Raw genomic sequence first — 27,677 nt, forward strand, 5'->3', positions numbered from 1 at the left:
TAATGACAGGAGTCTGCCCAGGCGGCCAGGTGTTTTTTGGCTTGATCTGATCTTGGGTCTCCATTTGCAGGGAAAGCACCCATGTTTGCCAGCCTCCTCTTCTTCCTCATCCTCCTTCTCCTCCTCATTCTCCTTCTTCTCCTTTTCCTCCTCCTCACCCTCCCTCTCCTTCTCCGCCTCCTCCTCTCCCTCTTTCTTGTCCTTCTCCAACTCTTCCTCCTCCTTTTTCTCATCATCCTCCTCCTCTGCATCATCATCAGAAATAATGCTTATATTATATAACCCATATTCTGGGTGAGGAGTAGGGAGGTTGTTGTCCTCCTCCGGCTCTTCCTCCTTCTCCTCCTCTTTGTCATCTGGCATTAAGATGAAAACGTCCTCATTTAAGCCAAATGGGTGAGGAGTAGGGAGGTTATTGTCCTCCTCAGACTCTTCCTCCTCTTCGTCGTCCTCCTCCTCGGTGTCATATGGCATTAGGATGTAACAGTCCTCTTCATTAAAGCCAAATGTGCTAGGAGTCGGGAGGTTATTGTCCTCCACCGACTTGTCCTCCTCCTCGTCCTCCTCCTCTGTATCACGTGGCATTAGGATGTAACAGTCCTCCTCATTTAAGCCAAATGTGTTAGGAGTCGGGAGGTTATTGTCCTCCACCGACTCCTCATCCTCCTCCTCCTCGTCCTCCTCCTCGTCCTCCTCCTCTGTATCATCTGGCATTATGATGTAACAGTCCTCCTCCTCAAAGCCAAATGGGTTAGGAGTCGGGAGGTTATTGTTCTCCACCGATTCTACCTCCTCATCCTCGTCCTCCTCCTCGTCTTCCTCCTCTGTGTCATCTGGCATAAAGATGTAACAGTCCTCCTCCTCAAAGCCAAATGGGTTAGGAGTCGGGAGGTTATTGTCCTCCACCGACTCTTCCTCCTCCTCTTCCTCCTCCTCCTCGGTGTCATCTGGCATAAAGATGTAACAGTCCTCCTCCTCAAAGCCAAATGGGTTAGGAGTCGGGAGGTTATTGTCCTCCACCGACTCTTCCTCCTCCTCTTCCTCCTCCTCCTCGGTGTCATCTGGCATAAAGATGTAACAGTCCTCCTCCTCAAAGCCAAATGGGTTAGGAGTCGGGAGGTTATTGTCCTCCACCGACTCGTCCTCCTCCTCGTCCTCCTCCTCGGTGTCATCTGGCATAAAGATGTAACAGTCCTCCTCCTCAAAGCCAAATGGGTTAGGAGTCGGGAGGTTATTGTTCTCCACCGAATCTACCTCCTCATCCTCGTCCTCCTCCTCATCTTCCTCCTCTGTGTCATCTGGCATAAAGATGTAACAGTCCTCCTCCTCAAAGCCAAATGGGTTAGGAGTCGGGAGGTTATTGTCCTCCACCGACTCTTCCTCCTCCTCGTCCTCCTCCTCGTCCTCCTCCTCTGTGTCATCTGGCATAAAGATGTAACAGTCCTCCTCATTTAAGCCAAATGGGTTAGGAGTTGGGAGGTTATTGGCCTGCGAGTAGAAAGAAAGTAAATCATATTTTTCTTAAAATTATCATGAATTCTAAATATGAAATAAAATTTATAAAATTAAATCATTATTAAATTATTTAAAAAGAACCTAAGAACTGACCATATGGGCCCAGGGAGTCTCTATTTCCTCTTCCAAGGCAGGAGGCGCGGGGTCATATCCAGTATTATCCTCCTCCTCCTCTTCATCACCGGCGATGGTAATGATGGAAAGGGCATCTCTGGTAATGGTCGTGATGGAAATGCCATAGACATTAACGGTAAGGATGGAAACACCGTAGTACGAAATGTTCATGACTGAAAGGCCATCGTCCATATAGGTGGTGATGAAAATGCCACCTTCAGTGATGGTAAGGACAGAAAGGCCTTCCTCATTAACACCAAACTGGGGAGGTGTTGTGAAATAGTTCGCCTGCAAATAGTAAAAACATAAAACATCTTTTTCTTCACATTTTGATATCGTCATAGAAATAATCTTTGTGTAGAAATGAAATCTGGCCCAAACTATTCATACCTCATCGTATCTCTCATCCATGGTTAATCTCCTGAAGAACACGCTAAGAGCAATGGTACCAAAGCTAGATCTGTAGAACACTCCTGACCACCTGCTGCTCTACTGATGGAAAGCTTTGTCTGACTTGAGCTTACATGGGTATCAACAATGACATCACAAAGATTCTATGACATAATAGTAGGAGCTTGGTGTTGTGAGCAGGGCTTAGTTACTAGATACCAGCAGGATATTTTCTGAATGTTTTAATAATAGAATCAGACTAATTGGACTTGGAAGAGCAAACATTTTTTGGTTGTATATGAAATGAATAACTAATAACAAAGTAACGATTTGCATTCATTGCCTGTATTAAACAGAACAATTTATAAAGATGTTTTATATAGGAGATAGTAAAAGTAATTGCTTTCTTTATTATATGCTTTGGCTGGTGTGGGTTGGAACATTTACCCCCCATATATATTTACAAACATTTGTGTATTTACCCATACGGTGAACCTATGGATGGTAGTAGATACATGGAACAGCCGAAGGGGTAGAGGTATGCCAGTGAAAAAGATTGGTTTGCCGCGAAGGTGAGATTCAAACCTTTAGCCACGGCTGGTAATCTGAGTGGTCCGATAGATAAGTGGACACTCATTTTGTTACATCAGAGGGACCGGAATATATATATATATATATATATATATATACTGTATATGTATGTTTATTTATGTTTTTTTCAGTGGTATGATTTAATAGTGGGAATTATTAATCCCCCCCCCCCAGTTTTGACTGTGGTATCTAATGTGCCCCCCTATATATTGTTCCTACAGTGCCCCCCAGCTATGGTTGTTTAGTGGAAATTTCCAAAAAACATACAGAACATGGGTAATACGGTGAATTACTATATGACAAAAGCAGGTCAATTGTTCTTTATCTTATTTATTTATATATATATATATATTTTGTAATAATTGATGAATAGCACACATCCTGGATAATTAAAAGACCCTTAAGATAAACCCCCAGAGCGCTGTATACAGTAATACCCCCCAAGTGCTGTATACAGTAATAACCCCGCCAGTGCTGTATACAGTAATAACCCCTAGCGCTGTATACAGTAATAACCCCCAGTGCTGTATACAGTTATAACCCCTAGCGCTGTATACAGTAATAACCCCTAGCGCTTTATACAGTAATAACCCCTAGCGCTGTATACAGTAATAACCCCCAGTGCTGTATACCGTAATGACCCCTAGCGCTGTGTACAGTAATAACCCCGCCAGTGCTGTATACAGTAATGACCCCTAGCGCTGTATATAATAATAACCCCCCCAGTGCTGTATACAGTAATAACCCCTAGCGCTGTATACAGTAATAACCCCCCCTCCCCTTGCTGTATACAACAGGGCTCCCTACTGCCTTTCATTCGGCTAATGATGAGACTTTTAAGGTTCTATTAAAGCTAAAGAGCTAGCGAACGGTTACGTCTGGAGTAGATCACCTTGTTGCTGCATCAATCCGGTAATTACCGCAATGCCCCCCGTCTGCACTCGTTATTGGAAGACCCCCTTTCTTTGAAAACAAGAGTCTCTTTGCCTACTAAGCATTCGGCTATCTAGTTAGAACCTGTCTTTGGCCATTAATTGCCAGAACTGTTAGCCCTGAGCATTAAGGTCATCAGAAAATGTAATTCTAAAGGGCCAGAGGCTTAGATGTAAAGTAAAGAGATTTTAGTTTAGTGACAGGGTAGTAGATGAGTGGAACAGCCTAACAGCGGACATTGTAGAGGATAATACAGTGAGTGATCTGCTGGCAGGTTTCATGTGTCTATGTTTGCTGTAAAGTAGGGTTTTTTAGTAAATGGTTGGACGGAGCAGGCAGAGAGTTCTGTAGGGTTGGTCCTGGTGATGGAAGGACCTGGTGAGAGTTTATTGTTGAGCTTCACAGATAATATAAGACAGAATCTTGTGTTTAATGCAACGCAACATTTTTATTTTTAACATGCTAACTTATTCTAACTTATTCTAACTTATTCTAACTTATTCTAACTTATTCTAACTTATTCTACAAACAACAACAAATGCGATGACTTAATCATCCACACGCACGCCCTTCTTCATAATCCTCCTCTTCCATAATGACAGGAGTCTGCCCAGGCGGCCAGGTGTTTTTTGGCTTGATCTGATCTTGGGTCTCCATTTGCAGGGAAAGCACCCATGTTTGCCAGCCTCCTCTTCTTCCTCATCCTCCTTCTCCTCCTCATTCTCCTTCTTCTCCTTTTCCTCCTCCTCACCCTCCCTCTCCTTCTCCGCCTCCTCCTCTCCCTCTTTCTTGTCCTTCTCCAACTCTTCCTCCTCCTTTTTCTCATCATCCTCCTCCTCTGCATCATCATCAGAAATAATGCTTATATTATATAACCCATATTCTGGGTGAGGAGTAGGGAGGTTGTTGTCCTCCTCCGGCTCTTCCTCCTTCTCCTCCTCTTTGTCATCTGGCATTAAGATGAAAACGTCCTCATTTAAGCCAAATGGGTGAGGAGTAGGGAGGTTATTGTCCTCCTCAGACTCTTCCTCCTCTTCGTCGTCCTCCTCCTCGGTGTCATATGGCATTAGGATGTAACAGTCCTCTTCATTAAAGCCAAATGTGCTAGGAGTCGGGAGGTTATTGTCCTCCACCGACTTGTCCTCCTCCTCGTCCTCCTCCTCTGTATCACGTGGCATTAGGATGTAACAGTCCTCCTCATTTAAGCCAAATGTGTTAGGAGTCGGGAGGTTATTGTCCTCCACCGACTCCTCATCCTCCTCCTCCTCGTCCTCCTCCTCGTCCTCCTCCTCTGTATCATCTGGCATTATGATGTAACAGTCCTCCTCCTCAAAGCCAAATGGGTTAGGAGTCGGGAGGTTATTGTTCTCCACCGATTCTACCTCCTCATCCTCGTCCTCCTCCTCGTCTTCCTCCTCTGTGTCATCTGGCATAAAGATGTAACAGTCCTCCTCCTCAAAGCCAAATGGGTTAGGAGTCGGGAGGTTATTGTCCTCCACCGACTCTTCCTCCTCCTCTTCCTCCTCCTCCTCGGTGTCATCTGGCATAAAGATGTAACAGTCCTCCTCCTCAAAGCCAAATGGGTTAGGAGTCGGGAGGTTATTGTCCTCCACCGACTCTTCCTCCTCCTCTTCCTCCTCCTCCTCGGTGTCATCTGGCATAAAGATGTAACAGTCCTCCTCCTCAAAGCCAAATGGGTTAGGAGTCGGGAGGTTATTGTTCTCCACCGAATCTACCTCCTCATCCTCGTCCTCCTCCTCATCTTCCTCCTCTGTGTCATCTGGCATAAAGATGTAACAGTCCTCCTCCTCAAAGTCAAATGGGTTAGGAGTCGGGAGGTTATTGTCCTCCACCGACTCTTCCTCCTCCTCGTCCTCCTCCTCGTCCTCCTCCTCTGTGTCATCTGGCATAAAGATGTAACAGTCCTCCTCATTTAAGCCAAATGGGTTAGGAGTTGGGAGGTTATTGGCCTGCGAGTAGAAAGAAAGTAAATCATATTTTTCTTAAAATTATCATGAATTCTAAATATGAAATAAAATTTATAAAATTAAATCATTATTAAATTATTTAAAAAGAACCTAAGAACTGACCATATGGGCCCAGGGAGTCTCTATTTCCTCTTCCAAGGCAGGAGGCGCGGGGTCATATCCAGTATTATCCTCCTCCTCCTCTTCATCACCGGCGATGGTAATGATGGAAAGGGCATCTCTGGTAATGGTCGTGATGGAAATGCCATAGACATTAACGGTAAGGATGGAAACACCGTAGTACGAAATGTTCATGACTGAAAGGCCATCGTCCATATAGGTGGTGATGAAAATGCCACCTTCAGTGATGGTAAGGACAGAAAGGCCTTCCTCATTAACACCAAACTGGGGAGGTGTTGTGAAATAGTTCGCCTGCAAATAGTAAAAACATAAAACATCTTTTTCTTCACATTTTGATATCGTCATAGAAATAATCTTTGTGTAGAAATGAAATCTGGCCCAAACTATTCATACCTCATCGTATCTCTCATCCATGGTTAATCTCCTGAAGAACACGCTAAGAGCAATGGTACCAAAGCTAGATCTGTAGAACACTCCTGACCACCTGCTGCTCTACTGATGGAAAGCTTTGTCTGACTTGAGCTTACATGGGTATCAACAATGACATCACAAAGATTCTATGACATAATAGTAGGAGCTTGGTGTTGTGAGCAGGGCTTAGTTACTAGATACCAGCAGGATATTTTCTGAATGTTTTAATAATAGAATCAGACTAATTGGACTTGGAAGAGCAAACATTTTTTGGTTGTATATGAAATGAATAACTAATAACAAAGTAACGATTTGCATTCATTGCCTGTATTAAACAGAACAATTTATAAAGATGTTTTATATAGGAGATAGTAAAAGTAATTGCTTTCTTTATTATATGCTTTGGCTGGTGTGGGTTGGAACATTTACCCCCCATATATATTTACAAACATTTGTGTATTTACCCATACGGTGAACCTATGGATGGTAGTAGATACATGGAACAGCCGAAGGGGTAGAGGTATGCCAGTGAAAAAGATTGGTTTGCCGCGAAGGTGAGATTCAAACCTTTAGCCACGGCTGGTAATCTGAGTGGTCCGATAGATAAGTGGACACTCATTTTGTTACATCAGAGGGACCGGAATATATATATATATATATATATATATACTGTATATGTATGTTTATTTATGTTTTTTTCAGTGGTATGATTTAATAGTGGGAATTATTAATCCCCCCCCCAGTTTTGACTGTGGTATCTAATGTGCCCCCCTATATATTGTTCCTACAGTGCCCCCCAGCTATGGTTGTTTAGTGGAAATTTCCAAAAAACATACAGAACATGGGAAATACGGTGAATTAATATATGACAAAAGCAGGTCAATTGTTCTTTATCTTATTTATTTATATATATATATATACTTTGTAATAATTGATGAATAGCACACATCCTGGATAATTAAAAGACCCTTAAGATAAACCCCCAGAGCGCTGTATACAGTAATACCCCCCAAGTGCTGTATACAGTAATAACCCCGCCAGTGCTGTATACAGTAATAACCCCTAGCGCTGTATACAGTAATAACCCCCAGTGCTGTATACAGTTATAACCCCTAGCGCTGTATACAGTAATAACCCCTAGCGCTGTATACAGTAATAACCCCCAGTGCTGTATACCGTAATGACCCCTAGCGCTGTGTACAGTAATAACCCCGCCAGTGCTGTATACAGTAATGACCCCTAGCGCTGTATATAATAATAACCCCCCCAGTGCTGTATACAGTAATAACCCCTAGCGCTGTATACAGTAATAACCCCCCCCTCCCCTTGCTGTATACAACAGGGCTCCCTACTGCCTTTCATTCGGCTAATGATGAGACTTTTAAGGTTCTATTAAAGCTAAAGAGCTAGCGAACGGTTACGTCTGGAGTAGATCACCTTGTTGCTGCATCAATCCGGTAATTACCGCAATGCCCCCCGTCTGCACTCGTTATTGGAAGACCCCCTTTCTTTGAAAACAAGAGTCTCTTTGCCTACTAAGCATTCGGCTATCTAGTTAGAACCTGTCTTTGGCCATTAATTGCCAGAACTGTTAGCCCTGAGCATTAAGGTCATCAGAAAATGTAATTCTAAAGGGCCAGAGGCTTAGATGTAAAGTAAAGAGATTTTAGTTTAGTGACAGGGTAGTAGATGAGTGGAACAGCCTAACAGCGGACATTGTAGAGGATAATACAGTGAGTGATCTGCTGGCAGGTTTCATGTGTCTATGTTTGCTGTAAAGTAGGGTTTTTTAGTAAATGGTTGGACGGAGCAGGCAGAGAGTTCTGTAGGGTTGGTCCTGGTGATGGAAGGACCTGGTGAGAGTTTATTGTTGAGCTTCACAGATAATATAAGACAGAATCTTGTGTTTAATGCAACGCAACATTTTTATTTTTAACATGCTAACTTATTCTAACTTATTCTAACTTATTCTAACTTATTCTAACTTATTCTACAAACAACAACAAATGCGATGACTTAATCATCCACACGCACGCCCTTCTTCATAATCCTCCTCTTCCATAATGACAGGAGTCTGCCCAGGCGGCCAGGTGTTTTTTGGCTTGATCTGATCTTGGGTCTCCATTTGCAGGGAAAGCACCCATGTTTGCCAGCCTCCTCTTCTTCCTCATCCTCCTTCTCCTCCTCATTCTCCTTCTTCTCCTTTTCCTCCTCCTCACCCTCCCTCTCCTTCTCCGCCTCCTCCTCTCCCTCTTTCTTGTCCTTCTCCAACTCTTCCTCCTCCTTTTTCTCATCATCCTCCTCCTCTGCATCATCATCAGAAATAATGCTTATATTATATAACCCATATTCTGGGTGAGGAGTAGGGAGGTTGTTGTCCTCCTCCGGCTCTTCCTCCTTCTCCTCCTCTTTGTCATCTGGCATTAAGATGAAAACGTCCTCATTTAAGCCAAATGGGTGAGGAGTAGGGAGGTTATTGTCCTCCTCAGACTCTTCCTCCTCTTCGTCGTCCTCCTCCTCGGTGTCATATGGCATTAGGATGTAACAGTCCTCTTCATTAAAGCCAAATGTGCTAGGAGTCGGGAGGTTATTGTCCTCCACCGACTTGTCCTCCTCCTCGTCCTCCTCCTCTGTATCACGTGGCATTAGGATGTAACAGTCCTCCTCATTTAAGCCAAATGTGTTAGGAGTCGGGAGGTTATTGTCCTCCACCGACTCCTCATCCTCCGACTCCTCGTCCTCCTCCTCGTCCTCCTCCTCTGTATCATCTGGCATTATGATGTAACAGTCCTCCTCCTCAAAGCCAAATGGGTTAGGAGTCGGGAGGTTATTGTTCTCCACCGATTCTACCTCCTCATCCTCGTCCTCCTCCTCGTCTTCCTCCTCTGTGTCATCTGGCATAAAGATGTAACAGTCCTCCTCCTCAAAGCCAAATGGGTTAGGAGTCGGGAGGTTATTGTCCTCCACCGACTCTTCCTCCTCCTCTTCCTCCTCCTCCTCGGTGTCATCTGGCATAAAGATGTAACAGTCCTCCTCCTCAAAGCCAAATGGGTTAGGAGTCGGGAGGTTATTGTCCTCCACCGACTCTTCCTCCTCCTCTTCCTCCTCCTCCTCGGTGTCATCTGGCATAAAGATGTAACAGTCCTCCTCCTCAAAGCCAAATGGGTTAGGAGTCGGGAGGTTATTGTCCTCCACCGACTCGTCCTCCTCCTCGTCCTCGGTGTCATCTGGCATAAAGATGTAACAGTCCTCCTCCTCAAAGCCAAATGGGTTAGGAGTCGGGAGGTTATTGTTCTCCACCGAATCTACCTCCTCATCCTCGTCCTCCTCCTCATCTTCCTCCTCTGTGTCATCTGGCATAAAGATGTAACAGTCCTCCTCCTCAAAGCCAAATGGGTTAGGAGTCGGGAGGTTATTGTCCTCCACCGACTCTTCCTCCTCCTCGTCCTCCTCCTCGTCCTCCTCCTCTGTGTCATCTGGCATAAAGATGTAACAGTCCTCCTCATTTAAGCCAAATGGGTTAGGAGTTGGGAGGTTATTGGCCTGCGAGTAGAAAGAAAGTAAATCATATTTTTCTTAAAATTATCATGAATTCTAAATATGAAATAAAATTTATAAAATTAAATCATTATTAAATTATTTAAAAAGAACCTAAGAACTGACCATATGGGCCCAGGGAGTCTCTATTTCCTCTTCCAAGGCAGGAGGCGCGGGGTCATATCCAGTATTATCCTCCTCCTCCTCTTCATCACCGGCGATGGTAATGATGGAAAGGGCATCTCTGGTAATGGTCGTGATGGAAATGCCATAGACATTAACGGTAAGGATGGAAACACCGTAGTACGAAATGTTCATGACTGAAAGGCCATCGTCCATATAGGTGGTGATGAAAATGCCACCTTCAGTGATGGTAAGGACAGAAAGGCCTTCCTCATTAACACCAAACTGGGGAGGTGTTGTGAAATAGTTCTCCTGCAAATAGTAAAAACATAAAACATCTTTTTCTTCACATTTTGATATCGTCATAGAAATAATCTTTGTGTAGAAATGAAATCTGGCCCAAACTATTCATACCTCATCGTATCTCTCATCCATGGTTAATCTCCTGAAGAACACGCTAAGAGCAATGGTACCAAAGCTAGATCTGTAGAACACTCCTGACCACCTGCTGCTCTACTGATGGAAAGCTTTGTCTGACTTGAGCTTACATGGGTATCAACAATGACATCACAAAGATTCTATGACATAATAGTAGGAGCTTGGTGTTGTGAGCAGGGCTTAGTTAGGGAGGTTGTTGTCCTCCTCCGGCTCTTCCTCCTTCTCCTCCTCTTTGTCATCTGGCATTAAGATGAAAACGTCCTCATTTAAGCCAAATGGGTGAGGAGTAGGGAGGTTATTGTCCTCCTCAGACTCTTCCTCCTCTTCGTCGTCCTCCTCCTCGGTGTCATATGGCATTAGGATGTAACAGTCCTCTTCATTAAAGCCAAATGTGCTAGGAGTCGGGAGGTTATTGTCCTCCACCGACTTGTCCTCCTCCTCGTCCTCCTCCTCTGTATCACGTGGCATTAGGATGTAACAGTCCTCCTCATTTAAGCCAAATGTGTTAGGAGTCGGGAGGTTATTGTCCTCCACCGACTCCTCATCCTCCTCCTCCTCGTCCTCCTCCTCGTCCTCCTCCTCTGTATCATCTGGCATTATGATGTAACAGTCCTCCTCCTCAAAGCCAAATGGGTTAGGAGTCGGGAGGTTATTGTTCTCCACCGATTCTACCTCCTCATCCTCGTCCTCCTCCTCGTCTTCCTCCTCTGTGTCATCTGGCATAAAGATGTAACAGTCCTCCTCCTCAAAGCCAAATGGGTTAGGAGTCGGGAGGTTATTGTCCTCCACCGACTCTTCCTCCTCCTCTTCCTCCTCCTCCTCGGTGTCATCTGGCATAAAGATGTAACAGTCCTCCTCCTCAAAGCCAAATGGGTTAGGAGTCGGGAGGTTATTGTTCTCCACCGAATCTACCTCCTCATCCTCGTCCTCCTCCTCATCTTCCTCCTCTGTGTCATCTGGCATAAAGATGTAACAGTCCTCCTCCTCAAAGCCAAATGGGTTAGGAGTCGGGAGGTTATTGTCCTCCACCGACTCTTCCTCCTCCTCTTCCTCCTCCTCCTCGGTGTCATCTGGCATAAAGATGTAACAGTCCTCCTCCTCAAAGCCAAATGGGTTAGGAGTCGGGAGGTTATTGTCCTCCACCGACTCTTCCTCCTCCTCTTCCTCCTCCTCCTCGGTGTCATCTGGCATAAAGATGTAACAGTCCTCCTCCTCAAAGCCAAATGGGTTAGGAGTCGGGAGGTTATTGTCCTCCACCGACTCGTCCTCCTCCTCGTCCTCCTCCTCGGTGTCATCTGGCATAAAGATGTAACAGTCCTCCTCCTCAAAGCCAAATGGGTTAGGAGTCGGGAGGTTATTGTTCTCCACCGAATCTACCTCCTCATCCTCGTCCTCCTCCTCATCTTCCTCCTCTGTGTCATCTGGCATAAAGATGTAACAGTCCTCCTCCTCAAAGCCAAATGGGTTAGGAGTCGGGAGGTTATTGTCCTCCACCGACTCTTCCTCCTCCTCGTCCTCCTCCTCGTCCTCCTCCTCTGTGTCATCTGGCATAAAGATGTAACAGTCCTCCTCATTTAAGCCAAATGGGTTAGGAGTTGGGAGGTTATTGGCCTGCGAGTAGAAAGAAAGTAAATCATATTTTTCTTAAAATTATCATGAATTCTAAATATGAAATAAAATTTATAAAATTAAATCATTATTAAATTATTTAAAAAGAACCTAAGAACTGACCATATGGGCCCAGGGAGTCTCTATTTCCTCTTCCAAGGCAGGAGGCGCGGGGTCATATCCAGTATTATCCTCCTCCTCCTCTTCATCACCGGCGATGGTAATGATGGAAAGGGCATCTCTGGTAATGGTCGTGATGGAAATGCCATAGACATTAACGGTAAGGATGGAAACACCGTAGTACGAAATGTTCATGACTGAAAGGCCATCGTCCATATAGGTGGTGATGAAAATGCCACCTTCAGTGATGGTAAGGACAGAAAAGCCTTCCTCATTAACACCAAACTGGGGAGGTGTTGTGAAATAGTTCGCCTGCAAATAGTAAAAACATAAAACATCTTTTTCTTCACATTTTGATATCGTCATAGAAATAATCTTTGTGTAGAAATGAAATCTGGCCCAAACTATTCATACCTCATCGTATCTCTCATCCATGGTTAATCTCCTGAAGAACACGCTAAGAGCAATGGTACCAAAGCTAGATCTGTAGAACACTCCTGACCACCTGCTGCTCTACTGATGGAAAGCTTTGTCTGACTTGAGCTTACATGGGTATCAACAATGACATCACAAAGATTCTATGACATAATAGTAGGAGCTTGGTGTTGTGAGCAGGGCTTAGTTACTAGATACCAGCAGGATATTTTCTGAATGTTTTAATAATAGAATCAGACTAATTGGACTTGGAAGAGCAAACATTTTTTGGTTGTATATGAAATGAATAACTAATAACAAAGTAACGATTTGCATTCATTGCCTGTATTAAACAGAACAATTTATAAAGATGTTTTATATAGGAGATAGTAAAAGTAATTGCTTTCTTTATTATATGCTTTGGCTGGTGTGGGTTGGAACATTTACCCCCCATATATATTTACAAACATTTGTGTATTTACCCATACGGTGAACCTATGGATGGTAGTAGATACATGGAACAGCCGAAGGGGTAGAGGTATGCCAGTGAAAAAGATTGGTTTGCCGCGAAGGTGAGATTCAAACCTTTAGCCACGGCTGGTAATCTGAGTGGTCCGATAGATAAGTGGACACTCATTTTGTTACATCAGAGGGACCGGAATATATATATATATTTATATACTGTATATGTATGTTTATTTATGTTTTTTTCAGTGGTATGATTTAATAGTGGGAATTATTAATCCCCCCCCCCAGTTTTGACTGTGGTATCTAATGTGCCCCCCTATATATTGTTCCTACAGTGCCCCCCAGCTATGGTTGTTTAGTGGAAATTTCCAAAAAACATACAGAACATGGGAAATACGGTGAATTACTATATGACAAAAGCAGGTCAATTGTTCTTTATCTTATTTATTTATATATATATATATACTTTGTAATAATTGATGAATAGCACACATCTTGGATAATTAAAAGACCCTTAAGATAAACCCCCAGAGCGCTGTATACAGTAATACCCCCCAAGTGCTGTATACAGTAATAACCCCGCCAGTGCTGTATACAGTAATAACCCCTAGCGCTGTATACAGTAATAACCCCCAGTGCTGTATACAGTTATAACCCCTAGCGCTGTATACAGTAATAACCCCTAGCGCTTTATACAGTAATAACCCCTAGCGCTGTATACAGTAATAACCCCCAGTGCTGTATACCGTAATGACCCCTAGCGCTGTGTACAGTAATAACCCCGCCAGTGCTGTATACAGTAATGACCCCTAGCGCTGTATATAATAATAACCCCCCCAGTGCTGTATACAGTAATAACCCCTAGCGCTGTATACAGTAATAACCCCCCCTCCCCTTGCTGTATACAACAGGGCTCCCTACTGCCTTTCATTCGGCTAATGATGAGACTTTTAAGGTTCTATTAAAGCTAAAGAGCTAGCGAACGGTTACGTCTGGAGTAGATCACCTTGTTGCTGCATCAATCCGGTAATTACCGCAATGCCCCCCGTCTGCACTCGTTATTGGAAGACCCCCTTTCTTTGAAAACAAGAGTCTCTTTGCCTACTAAGCATTCGGCTATCTAGTTAGAACCTGTCTTTGGCCATTAATTGCCAGAACTGTTAGCCCTGAGCATTAAGGTCATCAGAAAATGTAATTCTAAAGGGCCAGAGGCTTAGATGTAAAGTAAAGAGATTTTAGTTTAGTGACAGGGTAGTAGATGAGTGGAACAGCCTAACAGCGGACATTGTAGAGGATAATACAGTGAGTGATCTGCTGGCAGGTTTCATGTGTCTATGTTTGCTGTAAAGTAGGGTTTTTTAGTAAATGGTTGGACGGAGCAGGCAGAGAGTTCTGTAGGGTTGGTCCTGGTGATGGAAGGACCTGGTGAGAGTTTATTGTTGAGCTTCACAGATAATATAAGACAGAATCTTGTGTTTAATGCAACGCAACATTTTTATTTTTAACATGCTAACTTATTCTAACTTATTCTAACTTATTCTAACTTATTCTAACTTATTCTACAAACAACAACAAATGCGATGACTTAATCATCCACACGCACGCCCTTCTTCATAATCCTCCTCTTCCATAATGACAGGAGTCTGCCCAGGCGGCCAGGTGTTTTTTGGCTTGATCTGATCTTGGGTCTCCATTTGCAGGGAAAGCACCCATGTTTGCCAGCCTCCTCTTCTTCCTCATCCTCCTTCTCCTCCTCATTCTCCTTCTTCTCCTTTTCCTCCTCCTCACCCTCCCTCTCCTTCTCCGCCTCCTCCTCTCCCTCTTTCTTGTCCTTCTCCAACTCTTCCTCCTCCTTTTTCTCATCATCCTCCTCCTCTGCATCATCATCAGAAATAATGCTTATATTATATAACCCATATTCTGGGTGAGGAGTAGGGAGGTTGTTGTCCTCCTCCGGCTCTTCCTCCTTCTCCTCCTCTTTGTCATCTGGAATTAAGATGAAAACGTCCTCATTTAAGCCAAATGGGTGAGGAGTAGGGAGGTTATTGTCCTCCTCAGACTCTTCCTCCTCTTCGTCGTCCTCCTCCTCGGTGTCATATGGCATTAGGATGTAACAGTCCTCTTCATTAAAGCCAAATGTGCTAGGAGTCGGGAGGTTATTGTCCTCCACCGACTTGTCCTCCTCCTCGTCCTCCTCCTCTGTATCACGTGGCATTAGGATGTAACAGTCCTCCTCATTTAAGCCAAATGTGTTAGGAGTCGGGAGGTTATTGTCCTCCACCGACTCCTCATCCTCCGACTCCTCATCCTCCTCCTCGTCCTCCTCCTCTGTATCATCTGGCATTATGATGTAACAGTCCTCCTCCTCAAAGCCAAATGGGTTAGGAGTCGGGAGGTTATTGTTCTCCACCGATTCTACCTCCTCATCCTCGTCCTCCTCCTCGTCTTCCTCCTCTGTGTCATCTGGCATAAAGATGTAACAGTCCTCCTCCTCAAAGCCAAATGGGTTAGGAGTCGGGAGGTTATTGTCCTCCACCGACTCTTCCTCCTCCTCTTCCTCCTCCTCCTCGGTGTCATCTGGCATAAAGATGTAACAGTCCTCCTCCTCAAAGCCAAATGGGTTAGGAGTCGGGAGGTTATTGTCCTCCACCGACTCTTCCTCCTCCTCTTCCTCCTCCTCCTCGGTGTCATCTGGCATAAAGATGTAACAGTCCTCCTCCTCAAAGCCAAATGGGTTAGGAGTCGGGAGGTTATTGTCCTCCACCGACTCGTCCTCCTCCTCGTCCTCCTCCTCGGTGTCATCTGGCATAAAGATGTAACAGTCCTCCTCCTCAAAGCCAAATGGGTTAGGAGTCGGGAGGTTATTGTTCTCCACCGAATCTACCTCCTCATCCTCGTCCTCCTCCTCATCTTCCTCCTCTGTGTCATCTGGCATAAAGATGTAACAGTCCTCCTCCTCAAAGCCAAATGGGTTAGGAGTCGGGAGGTTATTGTCCTCCACCGACTCTTCCTCCTCCTCGTCCTCCTCCTCGTCCTCCTCCTCTGTGTCATCTGGCATAAAGATGTAACAGTCCTCCTCATTTAAGCCAAATGGGTTAGGAGTTGGGAGGTTATTGGCCTGCGAGTAGAAAGAAAGTAAATCATATTTTTCTTAAAATTATCATGAATTCTAAATATGAAATAAAATTTATAAAATTAAATCATTATTAAATTATTTAAAAAGAACCTAAGAACTGACCATATGGGCCCAGGGAGTCTCTATTTCCTCTTCCAAGGCAGGAGGCGCGGGGTCATATCCAGTATTATCCTCCTCCTCCTCTTCATCACCGGCGATGGTAATGATGGAAAGGGCATCTCTGGTAATGGTCGTGATGGAAATGCCATAGACATTAACGGTAAGGATGGAAACACCGTAGTACGAAATGTTCATGACTGAAAGGCCATCGTCCATATAGGTGGTGATGAAAATGCCACCTTCAGTGATGGTAAGGACAGAAAGGCCTTCCTCATTAACACCAAACTGGGGAGGTGTTGTGAAATAGTTCGCCTGCAAATAGTAAAAACATAAAACATCTTTTTCTTCACATTTTGATATCGTCATAGAAATAATCTTTGTGTAGAAATGAAATCTGGCCCAAACTATTCATACCTCATCGTATCTCTCATCCATGGTTAATCTCCTGAAGAACACGCTAAGAGCAATGGTACCAAAGCTAGATCTGTAGAACACTCCTGACCACCTGCTGCTCTACTGATGGAAAGCTTTGTCTGACTTGAGCTTACATGGGTATCAACAATGACATCACAAAGATTCTATGACATAATAGTAGGAGCTTGGTGTTGTGAGCAGGGCTTAGTTACTAGATACCAGCAGGATATTTTCTGAATGTTTTAATAATAGAATCAGACTAATTGGACTTGGAAGAGCAAACATTTTTTGGTTGTATATGAAATGAATAACTAATAACAAAGTAACGATTTGCATTCATTGCCTGTATTAAACAGAACAATTTATAAAGATGTTTTATATAGGAGATAGTAAAAGTAATTGCTTTCTTTATTATATGCTTTGGCTGGTGTGGGTTGGAACATTTACCCCCCATATATATTTACAAACATTTGTGTATTTACCCATACGGTGAACCTATGGATGGTAGTAGATACATGGAACAGCCGAAGGGGTAGAGGTATGCCAGTGAAAAAGATTGGTTTGCCGCGAAGGTGAGATTCAAACCTTTAGCCACGGCTGGTAATCTGAGTGGTCCGATAGATAAGTGGACACTCATTTTGTTACATCAGAGGGACCGGAATATATATATATATATACTGTATATGTATGTTTATTTATGTTTTTTTCAGTGGTATGATTTAATAGTGGGAATTATTAATCCCCCCCCCAGTTTTGACTGTGGTATCTAATGTGCCCCCCTATATATTGTTCCTACAGTGCCCCCCAGCTATGGTTGTTTAGTGGAAATTTCCAAAAAACATACAGAACATGGGAAATACGGTGAATTAATATATGAAAAAAGCAGGTCAATTGTTCTTTATCTTATTTATTTATATATATATATACTTTGTAATAATTGATGAATAGCACACATCCTGGATAATTAAAAGACCCTTAAGATAAACCCCCAGAGCGCTGTATACAGTAATACCCCCCAAGTGCTGTATACAGTAATAACCCCGCCAGTGCTGTATACAGTAATAACCCCTAGCGCTGTATACAGTAATAACCCCCAGTGCTGTATACAGTTATAACCCCTAGCGCTGTATACAGTAATAACCCCTAGCGCTGTATACAGTAATAACCCCTAGCGCTGTATACAGTAATAACCCCCAGTGCTGTATACCGTAATGACCCCTAGCGCTGTGTACAGTAATAACCCCGCCAGTGCTGTATACAGTAATGACCCCTAGCGCTGTATATAATAATAACCCCCCCAGTGCTGTATACAGTAATAACCCCTAGCGCTGTATACAGTAATAACCCCCCCTCCCCTTGCTGTATACAACAGGGCTCCCTACTGCCTTTCATTTGGCTAATGATGAGACTTTTAAGGTTCTATTAAAGCTAAAGAGCTAGCGAACGGTTACGTCTGGAGTAGATCACCTTGTTGCTGCATCAATCCGGTAATTACCGCAATGCCCCCCGTCTGCACTCGTTATTGGAAGACCCCCTTTCTTTGAAAACAAGAGTCTCTTTGCCTACTAAGCATTCGGCTATCTAGTTAGAACCTGTCTTTGGCCATTAATTGCCAGAACTGTTAGCCCTGAGCATTAAGGTCATCAGAAAATGTAATTCTAAAGGGCCAGAGGCTTAGATGTAAAGTAAAGAGATTTTAGTTTAGTGACAGGGTAGTAGATGAGTGGAACAGCCTAACAGCGGACATTGTAGAGGATAATACAGTGAGTGATCTGCTGGCAGGTTTCATGTGTCTATGTTTGCTGTAAAGTAGGGTTTTTTAGTAAATGGTTGGACGGAGCAGGCAGAGAGTTCTGTAGGGTTGGTCCTGGTGATGGAAGGACCTGGTGAGAGTTTATTGTTGAGCTTCACAGATAATATAAGACAGAATCTTGTGTTTAATGCAACGCAACATTTTTATTTTTAACATGCTAACTTATTCTAACTTATTCTAACTTATTCTAACTTATTCTACAAACAACAACAAATGCGATGACTTAATCATCCACACGCACGCCCTTCTTCATAATCCTCCTCTTCCATAATGACAGGAGTCTGCCCAGGCTTGATCTGATCTTGGGTCTCCATTTGCAGGGAAAGCACCCATGTTTGCCAGCCTCCTCTTCTTCCTCATCCTCCTTCTCCTCCTCATTCTCCTTCTTCTCCTTTTCCTCCTCCTCACCCTCCCTCTCCTTCTCCGCCTCCTCCTCTCCCTCTTTCTTGTCCTTCTCCAACTCTTCCTCCTCCTTTTTCTCATCATCCTCCTCCTCTGCATCATCATCAGAAATAATGCTTATATTATATAACCCATATTCTGGGTGAGGAGTAGGGAGGTTGTTGTCCTCCTCCGGCTCTTCCTCCTTCTCCTCCTCTTTGTCATCTGGCATTAAGATGAAAACGTCCTCATTTAAGCCAAATGGGTGAGGAGTAGGGAGGTTATTGTCCTCCTCAGACTCTTCCTCCTCTTCGTCGTCCTCCTCCTCGGTGTCATATGGCATTAGGATGTAACAGTCCTCTTCATTAAAGCCAAATGTGCTAGGAGTCGGGAGGTTATTGTCCTCCACCGACTTGTCCTCCTCCTCGTCCTCCTCCTCTGTATCACGTGGCATTAGGATGTAACAGTCCTCCTCATTTAAGCCAAATGTGTTAGGAGTCGGGAGGTTATTGTCCTCCACCGACTCCTCATCCTCCTCGTCCTCCTCCTCGTCCTCCTCCTCTGTATCATCTGGCATTATGATGTAACAGTCCTCCTCCTCAAAGCCAAATGGGTTAGGAGTCGGGAGGTTATTGTTCTCCACCGATTCTACCTCCTCATCCTCGTCCTCCTCCTCGTCTTCCTCCTCTGTGTCATCTGGCATAAAGATGTAACAGTCCTCCTCCTCAAAGCCAAATGGGTTAGGAGTCGGGAGGTTATTGTCCTCCACCGACTCTTCCTCCTCCTCTTCCTCCTCCTCCTCGGTGTCATCTGGCATAAAGATGTAACAGTCCTCCTCCTCAAAGCCAAATGGGTTAGGAGTCGGGAGGTTATTGTCCTCCACCGACTCTTCCTCCTCCTCTTCCTCCTCCTCCTCGGTGTCATCTGGCATAAAGATGTAACAGTCCTCCTCCTCAAAGCCAAATGGGTTAGGAGTCGGGAGGTTATTGTCCTCCACCGACTCGTCCTCCTCCTCGTCCTCCTCCTCGGTGTCATCTGGCATAAAGATGTAACAGTCCTCCTCCTCAAAGCCAAATGGGTTAGGAGTCGGGAGGTTATTGTTCTCCACCGAATCTACCTCCTCATCCTCGTCCTCCTCCTCATCTTCCTCCTCTGTGTCATCTGGCATAAAGATGTAACAGTCCTCCTCCTCAAAGCCAAATGGGTTAGGAGTCGGGAGGTTATTGTCCTCCACCGACTCTTCCTCCTCCTCGTCCTCCTCCTCGTCCTCCTCCTCTGTGTCATCTGGCATAAAGATGTAACAGTCCTCCTCATTTAAGCCAAATGGGTTAGGAGTTGGGAGGTTATTGGCCTGCGAGTAGAAAGAAAGTAAATCATATTTTTCTTAAAATTATCATGAATTCTAAATATGAAATAAAATTTATAAAATTAAATCATTATTAAATTATTTAAAAAGAACCTAAGAACTGACCATATGGGCCCAGGGAGTCTCTATTTCCTCTTCCAAGGCAGGAGGCGCGGGGTCATATCCAGTATTATCCTCCTCCTCCTCTTCATCACCGGCGATGGTAATGATGGAAAGGGCATCTCTGGTAATGGTCGTGATGGAAATGCCATAGACATTAACGGTAAGGATGGAAACACCGTAGTACGAAATGTTCATGACTGAAAGGCCATCGTCCATATAGGTGGTGATGAAAATGCCACCTTCAGTGATGGTAAGGACAGAAAGGCCTTCCTCATTAACACCAAACTGGGGAGGTGTTGTGAAATAGTTCGCCTGCAAATAGTAAAAACATAAAACATCTTTTTCTTCACATTTTGATATCGTCATAGAAATAATCTTTGTGTAGAAATGAAATCTGGCCCAAACTATTCATACCTCATCGTATCTCTCATCCATGGTTAATCTCCTGAAGAACACGCTAAGAGCAATGGTACCAAAGCTAGATCTGTAGAACACTCCTGACCACCTGCTGCTCTACTGATGGAAAGCTTTGTCTGACTTGAGCTTACATGGGTATCAACAATGACATCACAAAGATTCTATGACATAATAGTAGGAGCTTGGTGTTGTGAGCAGGGCTTAGTTACTAGATACCAGCAGGATATTTTCTGAATGTTTTAATAATAGAATCAGACTAATTGGACTTGGAAGAGCAAACATTTTTTGGTTGTATATGAAATGAATAACTAATAACAAAGTAACGATTTGCATTCATTGCCTGTATTAAACAGAACAATTTATAAAGATGTTTTATATAGGAGATAGTAAAAGTAATTGCTTTCTTTATTATATGCTTTGGCTGGTGTGGGTTGGAACATTTACCCCCCATATATATTTACAAACATTTGTGTATTTACCCATACGGTGAACCTATGGATGGTAGTAGATACATGGAACAGCCGAAGGGGTAGAGGTATGCCAGTGAAAAAGATTGGTTTGCCGCGAAGGTGAGATTCAAACCTTTAGCCACGGCTGGTAATCTGAGTGGTCCGATAGATAAGTGGACACTCATTTTGTTACATCAGAGGGACCGGAATATATATATATATATATATATATACTGTATATGTATGTTTATTTATGTTTTTTTCAGTGGTATGATTTAATAGTGGGAATTATTAACCCCCCCCCCAGTTTTGACTGTGGTATCTAATGTGCCCCCCTATATATTGTTCCTACAGTGCCCCCCAGCTATGGTTGTTTAGTGGAAATTTCCAAAAAACATACAGAACATGGGAAATACGGTGAATTAATATATGACAAAAGCAGGTCAATTGTTCTTTATCTTATTTATTTATATATATATATATACTTTGTAATAATTGATGAATAGCACACATCCTGGATAATTAAAAGACCCTTAAGATAAACCCCCAGAGCGCTGTATACAGTAATACCCCCCAAGTGCTGTATACAGTAATAACCCCGCCAGTGCTGTATACAGTAATAACCCCTAGCGCTGTATACAGTAATAACCCCCAGTGCTGTATACAGTTATAACCCCTAGCGCTGTATACAGTAATAACCCCTAGCGCTTTATACAGTAATAACCCCTAGCGCTGTATACAGTAATAACCCCCAGTGCTGTATACCGTAATGACCCCTAGCGCTGTGTACAGTAATAACCCCGCCAGTGCTGTATACAGTAATGACCCCTAGCGCTGTATATAATAATAACCCCCCCAGTGCTGTATACAGTAATAACCCCTAGCGCTGTATACAGTAATAACCCCCCCTCCCCTTGCTGTATACAACAGGGCTCCCTACTGCCTTTCATTCGGCTAATGATGAGACTTTTAAGGTTCTATTAAAGCTAAAGAGCTAGCGAACGGTTACGTCTGGAGTAGATCACCTTGTTGCTGCATCAATCCGGTAATTACCGCAATGCCCCCCGTCTGCACTCGTTATTGGAAGACCCCCTTTCTTTGAAAACAAGAGTCTCTTTGCCTACTAAGCATTCGGCTATCTAGTTAGAACCTGTCTTTGGCCATTAATTGCCAGAACTGTTAGCCCTGAGCATTAAGGTCATCAGAAAATGTAATTCTAAAGGGCCAGAGGCTTAGATGTAAAGTAAAGAGATTTTAGTTTAGTGACAGGGTAGTAGATGAGTGGAACAGCCTAACAGCGGACATTGTAGAGGATAATACAGTGAGTGATCTGCTGGCAGGTTTCATGTGTCTATGTTTGCTGTAAAGTAGGGTTTTTTAGTAAATGGTTGGACGGAGCAGGCAGAGAGTTCTGTAGGGTTGGTCCTGGTGATGGAAGGACCTGGTGAGAGTTTATTGTTGAGCTTCACAGATAATATAAGACAGAATCTTGTGTTTAATGCAACGCAACATTTTTATTTTTAACATGCTAACTTATTCTAACTTATTCTAACTTATTCTAACTTATTCTAACTTATTCTACAAACAACAACAAATGCGATGACTTAATCATCCACACGCACGCCCTTCTTCATAATCCTCCTCTTCCATAATGACAGGAGTCTGCCCAGGCGGCCAGGTGTTTTTTGGCTTGATCTGATCTTGGGTCTCCATTTGCAGGGAAAGCACCCATGTTTGCCAGCCTCCTCTTCTTCCTCATCCTCCTTCTCCTCCTCATTCTCCTTCTTCTCCTTTTCCTCCTCCTCACCCTCCCTCTCCTTCTCCGCCTCCTCCTCTCCCTCTTTCTTGTCCTTCTCCAACTCTTCCTCCTCCTTTTTCTCATCATCCTCCTCCTCTGCATCATCATCAGAAATAATGCTTATATTATATAACCCATATTCTGGGTGAGGAGTAGGGAGGTTGTTGTCCTCCTCCGGCTCTTCCTCCTTCTCCTCCTCTTTGTCATCTGGAATTAAGATGAAAACGTCCTCATTTAAGCCAAATGGGTGAGGAGTAGGGAGGTTATTGTCCTCCTCAGACTCTTCCTCCTCTTCGTCGTCCTCCTCCTCGGTGTCATATGGCATTAGGATGTAACAGTCCTCTTCATTAAAGCCAAATGTGCTAGGAGTCGGGAGGTTATTGTCCTCCACCGACTTGTCCTCCTCCTCGTCCTCCTCCTCTGTATCACGTGGCATTAGGATGTAACAGTCCTCCTCATTTAAGCCAAATGTGTTAGGAGTCGGGAGGTTATTGTCCTCCACCGACTCCTCATCCTCCGACTCCTCATCCTCCTCCTCGTCCTCCTCCTCTGTATCATCTGGCATTATGATGTAACAGTCCTCCTCCTCAAAGCCAAATGGGTTAGGAGTCGGGAGGTTATTGTTCTCCACCGATTCTACCTCCTCATCCTCGTCCTCCTCCTCGTCTTCCTCCTCTGTGTCATCTGGCATAAAGATGTAACAGTCCTCCTCCTCAAAGCCAAATGGGTTAGGAGTCGGGAGGTTATTGTCCTCCACCGACTCTTCCTCCTCCTCTTCCTCCTCCTCCTCGGTGTCATCTGGCATAAAGATGTAACAGTCCTCCTCCTCAAAGCCAAATGGGTTAGGAGTCGGGAGGTTATTGTCCTCCACCGACTCTTCCTCCTCCTCTTCCTCCTCCTCCTCGGTGTCATCTGGCATAAAGATGTAACAGTCCTCCTCCTCAAAGCCAAATGGGTTAGGAGTCGGGAGGTTATTGTCCTCCACCGACTCGTCCTCCTCCTCGTCCTCCTCCTCGGTGTCATCTGGCATAAAGATGTAACAGTCCTCCTCCTCAAAGCCAAATGGGTTAGGAGTCGGGAGGTTATTGTTCTCCACCGAATCTACCTCCTCATCCTCGTCCTCCTCCTCATCTTCCTCCTCTGTGTCATCTGGCATAAAGATGTAACAGTCCTCCTCCTCAAAGCCAAATGGGTTAGGAGTCGGGAGGTTATTGTCCTCCACCGACTCTTCCTCCTCCTCGTCCTCCTCCTCGTCCTCCTCCTCTGTGTCATCTGGCATAAAGATGTAACAGTCCTCCTCATTTAAGCCAAATGGGTTAGGAGTTGGGAGGTTATTGGCCTGCGAGTAGAAAGAAAGTAAATCATATTTTTCTTAAAATTATCATGAATTCTAAATATGAAATAAAATTTATAAAATTAAATCATTATTAAATTATTTAAAAAGAACCTAAGAACTGACCATATGGGCCCAGGGAGTCTCTATTTCCTCTTCCAAGGCAGGAGGCGCGGGGTCATATCCAGTATTATCCTCCTCCTCCTCTTCATCACCGGCGATGGTAATGATGGAAAGGGCATCTCTGGTAATGGTCGTGATGGAAATGCCATAGACATTAACGGTAAGGATGGAAACACCGTAGTACGAAATGTTCATGACTGAAAGGCCATCGTCCATATAGGTGGTGATGAAAATGCCACCTTCAGTGATGGTAAGGACAGAAAGGCCTTCCTCATTAACACCAAACTGGGGAGGTGTTGTGAAATAGTTCGCCTGCAAATAGTAAAAACATAAAACATCTTTTTCTTCACATTTTGATATCGTCATAGAAATAATCTTTGTGTAGAAATGAAATCTGGCCCAAACTATTCATACCTCATCGTATCTCTCATCCATGGTTAATCTCCTGAAGAACACGCTAAGAGCAATGGTACCAAAGCTAGATCTGTAGAACACTCCTGACCACCTGCTGCTCTACTGATGGAAAGCTTTGTCTGACTTGAGCTTACATGGGTATCAACAATGACATCACAAAGATTCTATGACATAATAGTAGGAGCTTGGTGTTGTGAGCAGGGCTTAGTTACTAGATACCAGCAGGATATTTTCTGAATGTTTTAATAATAGAATCAGACTAATTGGACTTGGAAGAGCAAACATTTTTTGGTTGTATATGAAATGAATAACTAATAACAAAGTAACGATTTGCATTCATTGCCTGTATTAAACAGAACAATTTATAAAGATGTTTTATATAGGAGATAGTAAAAGTAATTGCTTTCTTTATTATATGCTTTGGCTGGTGTGGGTTGGAACATTTACCCCCCATATATATTTACAAACATTTGTGTATTTACCCATACGGTGAACCTATGGATGGTAGTAGATACATGGAACAGCCGAAGGGGTAGAGGTATGCCAGTGAAAAAGATTGGTTTGCCGCGAAGGTGAGATTCAAACCTTTAGCCACGGCTGGTAATCTGAGTGGTCCGATAGATAAGTGGACACTCATTTTGTTACATCAGAGGGACCGGAATATATATATATATATATACTGTATATGTATGTTTATTTATGTTTTTTTCAGTGGTATGATTTAATAGTGGGAATTATTAATCCCCCCCCCAGTTTTGACTGTGGTATCTAATGTGCCCCCCTATATATTGTTCCTACAGTGCCCCCCAGCTATGGTTGTTTAGTGGAAATTTCCAAAAAACATACAGAACATGGGAAATACGGTGAATTAATATATGAAAAAAGCAGGTCAATTGTTCTTTATCTTATTTATTTATATATATATATACTTTGTAATAATTGATGAATAGCACACATCCTGGATAATTAAAAGACCCTTAAGATAAACCCCCAGAGCGCTGTATACAGTAATACCCCCCAAGTGCTGTATACAGTAATAACCCCGCCAGTGCTGTATACAGTAATAACCCCTAGCGCTGTATACAGTAATAACCCCCAGTGCTGTATACAGTTATAACCCCTAGCGCTGTATACAGTAATAACCCCTAGCGCTGTATACAGTAATAACCCCTAGCGCTGTATACAGTAATAACCCCCAGTGCTGTATACCGTAATGACCCCTAGCGCTGTGTACAGTAATAACCCCGCCAGTGCTGTATACAGTAATGACCCCTAGCGCTGTATATAATAATAACCCCCCCAGTGCTGTATACAGTAATAACCCCTAGCGCTGTATACAGTAATAACCCCCCCTCCCCTTGCTGTATACAACAGGGCTCCCTACTGCCTTTCATTTGGCTAATGATGAGACTTTTAAGGTTCTATTAAAGCTAAAGAGCTAGCGAACGGTTACGTCTGGAGTAGATCACCTTGTTGCTGCATCAATCCGGTAATTACCGCAATGCCCCCCGTCTGCACTCGTTATTGGAAGACCCCCTTTCTTTGAAAACAAGAGTCTCTTTGCCTACTAAGCATTCGGCTATCTAGTTAGAACCTGTCTTTGGCCATTAATTGCCAGAACTGTTAGCCCTGAGCATTAAGGTCATCAGAAAATGTAATTCTAAAGGGCCAGAGGCTTAGATGTAAAGTAAAGAGATTTTAGTTTAGTGACAGGGTAGTAGATGAGTGGAACAGCCTAACAGCGGACATTGTAGAGGATAATACAGTGAGTGATCTGCTGGCAGGTTTCATGTGTCTATGTTTGCTGTAAAGTAGGGTTTTTTAGTAAATGGTTGGACGGAGCAGGCAGAGAGTTCTGTAGGGTTGGTCCTGGTGATGGAAGGACCTGGTGAGAGTTTATTGTTGAGCTTCACAGATAATATAAGACAGAATCTTGTGTTTAATGCAACGCAACATTTTTATTTTTAACATGCTAACTTATTCTAACTTATTCTAACTTATTCTAACTTATTCTACAAACAACAACAAATGCGATGACTTAATCATCCACACGCACGCCCTTCTTCATAATCCTCCTCTTCCATAATGACAGGAGTCTGCCCAGGCTTGATCTGATCTTGGGTCTCCATTTGCAGGGAAAGCACCCATGTTTGCCAGCCTCCTCTTCTTCCTCATCCTCCTTCTCCTCCTCATTCTCCTTCTTCTCCTTTTCCTCCTCCTCACCCTCCCTCTCCTTCTCCGCCTCCTCCTCTCCCTCTTTCTTGTCCTTCTCCAACTCTTCCTCCTCCTTTTTCTCATCATCCTCCTCCTCTGCATCATCATCAGAAATAATGCTTATATTATATAACCCATATTCTGGGTGAGGAGTAGGGAGGTTGTTGTCCTCCTCCGGCTCTTCCTCCTTCTCCTCCTCTTTGTCATCTGGCATTAAGATGAAAACGTCCTCATTTAAGCCAAATGGGTGAGGAGTAGGGAGGTTATTGTCCTCCTCAGACTCTTCCTCCTCTTCGTCGTCCTCCTCCTCGGTGTCATATGGCATTAGGATGTAACAGTCCTCTTCATTAAAGCCAAATGTGCTAGGAGTCGGGAGGTTATTGTCCTCCACCGACTTGTCCTCCTCCTCGTCCTCCTCCTCTGTATCACGTGGCATTAGGATGTAACAGTCCTCCTCATTTAAGCCAAATGTGTTAGGAGTCGGGAGGTTATTGTCCTCCACCGACTCCTCATCCTCCTCGTCCTCCTCCTCGTCCTCCTCCTCTGTATCATCTGGCATTATGATGTAACAGTCCTCCTCCTCAAAGCCAAATGGGTTAGGAGTCGGGAGGTTATTGTTCTCCACCGATTCTACCTCCTCATCCTCGTCCTCCTCCTCGTCTTCCTCCTCTGTGTCATCTGGCATAAAGATGTAACAGTCCTCCTCCTCAAAGCCAAATGGGTTAGGAGTCGGGAGGTTATTGTCCTCCACCGACTCTTCCTCCTCCTCTTCCTCCTCCTCCTCGGTGTCATCTGGCATAAAGATGTAACAGTCCTCCTCCTCAAAGCCAAATGGGTTAGGAGTCGGG

Source organism: Spea bombifrons, chromosome 4, assembly GCF_027358695.1.
Source record: "Spea bombifrons isolate aSpeBom1 chromosome 4, aSpeBom1.2.pri, whole genome shotgun sequence".
NCBI classification, from domain to species: domain Eukaryota; kingdom Metazoa; phylum Chordata; class Amphibia; order Anura; family Pelobatidae; genus Spea; species Spea bombifrons.